Here is a 5134-nt window from a genome sequence, read left to right on the forward strand (position 1 = left end):
GAGACTGTCTGGGTTCCATCTTTGCCCCCTCCGTGGCACCTGGCTTAAAGTCTCTTTCTTAAAGCTTGAGAATGAATGGCTCTCCTCTCAATACCATGGGAACTGTAATGAGAAGCACATTTTACTTCATTACCAGATTGTTGTTGTCAATTCTGAGATGAAATGGGCTGTGAAATTCACAGTTAAGCAGTAAATACTCAGATTAAGAGTGACTTGAGAGCTGAAACCATCTGATTCAAGGTTGAGCCCTTATCCATGACCTCAATGCACAAGCTCTGGCAGGTCTAATAACCCTTTAAAAATGTCTGTGAGTATTTTTGAGGATGTTCATTTGTCCACCACAAGAATTTGTAGCTTTACTCAGATTCCCAGAGTGGATGAAGACCCCCCTCCCTAAGTACACAGTACACACCCAGTCATCCATCTAACCGATGTGGAATGAACGCCTCCTTAATAACCATTTGCTGCCTGGATTAATGGGCTTCCCAATTGGCTCGGAGATAAAAGAACCCACCTGCCAATGCAGGAGATGCAGATTCTATCCCTGAGTTGGGAAGATCCGATAGAGGAGGAAATGGCAACCCACTCCAGTATCCTTGCCTGGGAGACCCCGTGGACAGAGGATCCTGGAGTGGCTCTAAGTCCATGGAGGGATCCAAAGAGTTGGACATGACGAAGCAACTAAACAATGACAACCTGGATTAATAGCTAAAGGAAGAGAAGCGTGCAAAGTGCAGACTATTTATTTCACTGGTCTTAGGTAAAGCCTTTGGGGTTCTCCTAGGTGACCAAATTCTTTTCCTCAGTCCAAGTATCATGTAAATCAACATTCACAGGCCAAATCTTAAAAGTGAAAATGTTACACAGTTTTGGACTGGAAACTGGGAAACCTGAATTCTGATTAAAGTCGTTGCTTAATCAGTCAAAATAGCCAAAGGTAAATCCTTGAAAGCAAGGTGATTAATGGCAGTTCTTAACCTGTATTCTCTAAAGGAGATCAGCCATGGGATTTCTTTGGAAGGAATGATGCTAAAGCTGAAACTCCAGTACTTTGGCCACCTCATGCAAAGAGTTGACTCATCGCTAAAGACTCCGATGCTGGGAGGGATTGGGGGCAAGAGGAGAAGGGGACAACAGAGGATGAGATGGCTGGATGGCATCACTGACTCGATGGACATGAGTCTGAGTGAACTCCGGGAGTTGGTGATGGACAGGGAGGCCTGGCGTGCTGTGATTCATGAGGTTGCAAAGAGTCGGACACGACTGAGCGACTGAACTGAACTGAACCTGTATTCTGCCACAACCAAATGACAGATGACTTTCCCATTGGAAAACAGGTATGTGTGTTTTTTTTTTAAAGTACAGGAAAGTAAAATATGACAAAAATTCCCACTCAGTCTGCATGCATCAACAGCATATTCCAGAACAGTCTTTATGACACCACACACCTGCATCCTTCCAGGTCCCCATGCTTCTCACCCACTTCTGTCCTTCCTTTTGTTTCTATCCAAGAAAGCATATGAGCAGGTGAGCAACAGAACTCCCTCCCAATTTATTTTAAAAGTTAATCGTTTCCAGATGCAAGTGCTCCGGTGAGTGTGTGTTACAAACTCATGTAATATCCCTCCAGCAGACTGTGAGCATACAGAGCTAAAGAACCACAATGTGCGTGGATGGCAAGACTGTGACTTTATAGTCAGGTCACTAGGAGAGCACATCTCAGCTTTGATGTTGGGCTGTGTGACTTCAGGAAGTTAAGTGACTTCTCTGTTTTTTCCATCTGAAAAACGGCAATGATGGCCCCTTACTCATAGGATTGTGAGGAATAACCAAGACTGGTGTGGAAAGGACTTACACAGTCCTGTGCTCAGCCCATGGAAATGAATTTTGGTGCCTGTCTCCTCCTATTCCCCTCTCTGGGCCTCAGTTTCATGGTCATCAAGATGAGAAAGTTAAATTAGATCGAGGTCAGAAGACATGTGTTGGCCTCTGTCACCTGCTGCCTCTAGCGTGGCTCCCAGTTACTTTGGGAAGAGTCTTTCCTAAAACGGAGGAAACAGACAGAAACCCTGTCAGCAAAATGATGCAACAAAAATTTGCTACTTGAAAACGGGCCGATATTTTTAAGTGAATCTTTGTTGCAGCTATTTCTCCCTGAAGGATAGGAAAGGTCTGCCTTCACCCCTCTAGCACCCACAAAGGGAACACATTGTCCAGGCTTTCCACACTTGACAGACAGAATTAAGTGGCTACAAACCCTCATTCTCAAATTAAGGGACCAGTATCCTTGCAGGAATATGGCAGGAGCTGAGGACACGCAAAGGCACAGGGCAAGCAACTCACCCTCCTGAGACACCAGTTTTATTCTAATTCATTTTTCAACTTTAATTTTTCATGCTAAGTTTCTAAAGTGGCTATATAAAACCTTAGTTTTGCTTTAAAAAAAAACACACACACAGAGAAATAATGCAGTGTCAAAAGTTTTTATGGCTGTTTAAGACCAGGAAGGAGGCATAATCCATGCATGTATTCCACTGTGAGGGAGAAAATTTGAGAAACATAGCACAGAACAGTCTCCCTCAGATCTCCTGAGGTCGTGTATCTGTCAGGTCCAGGCCTGCCTCGGACTATCAGAGCTTACTAAAAGCAAACAGATTCATTAAAATACAAAGCTGGGGGTGGGGGTGGGGAGTGGGGGTGAGGGGAGATGCAAGTTCACCTTGAGAAGAATTAGCTCTGAAGGCAACCAAAGCAGGGACAGCTGGCATACTAAGAGCTCCTGGCACCAGGCTGTAGGATCCTGGGGGAATATCTCCATTCTGTGCCCTGGATGAAAGGCTTTCATGGACATCCCACAGCCTGCCTTTATGATGTTAAAGGCAGGTAGGGAATGGGTCCATCCTTCTTATAGTGTGTGAAAGGAAACCCAGAAGCTATAAATGTTGCCATGGAAAGAAAGCTCACAAGTCAACTAAGCATCAAGGATGACAGAAGTCTTCCCATTTCTAGGCACTGCTTACATTTTGAAAGCAACTCATTTTCTTATGTACAATTGGAAAGTATAGGAAAGCATAAACCAGAGGTAAAAGTCACCCACAATCCTTGTTTTAGTCCGTCTAAGCTGCTATATCAGAATACCAAAGACTGTTGTTTAGTTGCTAAGTAGTGTCTGACTCTTTTGTGACCCCATGGACTGTGGCCCACCAGGCTTCTCTGTCCATAGGATTTTCCAGGCAAGAAAACTGGAGAGGGTTGCTGTTTCCTTCTCCAGGGGATCTTTCTGACCCAGAGATCAAACCCATGTCTCCTGCACTAGCAGGCTGATTCTTAACCACTGAACCACCAGGGAAGTCCTACCAGAGATAGGGTAGGTTACAACAATAGAAACTTATTTCTAACAGTTTGAGAGGCTGGGAAGTCCAAGATCAAGGCACCAGCAGATTCGATGTCAGGTGATGGGTGACTTCCTGGTTCATAGAAGGCTATCTTCCTGCTGTGTCCCCATGTGGTGGAAGGGGAGAGAGTTCTCTGGGCACTGATTCCATTCATGAAGGCTGAATCCTCATGATCCAGTCATCTCCTAAAGGGCCCACCTCCTAATACCATCACACTGCAGGGTTAGAATTTCAACATAGGAATTTTAGGGGAACACGTTTAGTCCATAACTATCTCTTCTCCCAGAGATAACAGCTGTTAGCATTTTATATAGTATATATATATACAATATACATATGTGTATATATATAATGTATATGTGTATGTACAATCTAAATTTGGGATCATACTATACCTAATGTTTTATAACGTAACCAATTTTTTTCACTAAGCATTAAATTATGAGCATTTTTCCATGTAAATATTCTGCCTTCTCAGAGGTCTCCAGAAATATCCAATCTGCTTTCAGGAAAAAACAAACAAACAAAGATTTGGTTTTATTTCTAACTAGGTGAGCGCCGAAGAATTGATGCTTTTGAACTGTGGTGTTGGAGAAGACTCTTGAGAGTCCCTTGGACTGCAAGAAGATCCAACCAGTCCATTCTGAAGGAGATCAGCCCTGGGAGTTCTTTGGAAGGAATGATGCTAAAGCTGAAACTCCAGTACTTTGGCCACCTCATGCGAAGAGCTGACTCATTGGAAAAGACCCTGATGCTGGGAGGGATTGGGGGCAGGAGGAGAAGGGGACGACAGAGGATGAGATGGCTGGATGGCATCACAGACTCGATGGATGTGAGTCTGAGTGAATTCTGGGAGTCGGTGATGGACAGGGAGGCCTGGCGTGCTGCGATTCATGGGGTCACAAAGAGTCAGACACGACTGAGCGACTGAACTGAACTGAACTGAGTAAGAGACAGAGATGCTGCTCCTTAGATATTTTTGAACCCAAAAATTGACCATCCCAGGGAGGTAACCACCTTCCTCGAGGCCCCAGGACTTTACTCAGATGGCGCCTTAGGAAAGTGGCATCTGTAAGAAGTGAGAAGGCGTTAACACTCAGCTTCCAATGGCGCTTGGCACTGTGGTTGCTGAACCAACTCACCATTTCCCTGCATCTTTCAGTCACTTACAACCTTCCTGAAAAAGTGGAAGCAGCCAGTGGAGAGGAGGCCCTGAAACCAGCCAAGAGGAAATGCTCGCCGTGTTCCCCCAGCCTCCGCATCTACACCACCCTCACCCTCTAGCGCTTTTACAAATCTGATAAAAATCGCATTTTCCTTCCTTCCAGTTTCTCATGTTTTCTTCTAACACAGGAGGCTGTTTCAGAAGTTGGAAGATGGCCACTTTTACCCCGAAGCTCCCCTGCCCTCCCACCCAACTCTGAGAAGAGTTTTTCTTTTGGAAGCCAATGCAGACCTTTCTCTATTTTGGCCTTGGGACAGAGGAGGAGGGGGTGGTCACACTGGAACAAGGGAACAGGCCAAACCTGTCAGCTTCTCCCTCAGGACCCTCTCTTTCTCCCACCACTTTGGGAGGTTAAAAGGGGGCTTTTTGAAAAGCAGAAGAAAACAGAAAGCCTTTTGGAACAATGCTTTAACTGTTACCAGATCCCTCTCATAATATTGGGACAGGAGCCAGGTGAAACCAGACTGGAATGTTCCATATATTCTCACACATTTCCCCTCCACCCTGCCCCACA

General features: G+C 45.1%; 1 long non-coding RNA gene across 1 annotated transcript; it reads left to right on the top strand.

Moving 5' to 3' along the window:
* Positions 1-1141: 1141 nt before the first annotated feature.
* On the top strand, positions 1142-4715 carry LOC147344339 (uncharacterized). The gene is made up of 2 exons (XR_015155792.1): positions 1142-1337; positions 3947-4715. It is a non-coding gene; the product is annotated as an uncharacterized LOC147344339 (long non-coding RNA).
* The last annotated feature ends 419 nt before the right edge of the window (positions 4716-5134 follow it).

Source organism: Bos grunniens, chromosome 26 (genome assembly GCF_055505025.1).
Source record: "Bos grunniens cultivar Pamir isolate PY7600 chromosome 26, Bosgru_T2T1.0, whole genome shotgun sequence".
NCBI classification, from domain to species: Eukaryota; Metazoa; Chordata; class Mammalia; order Artiodactyla; family Bovidae; genus Bos; species Bos grunniens.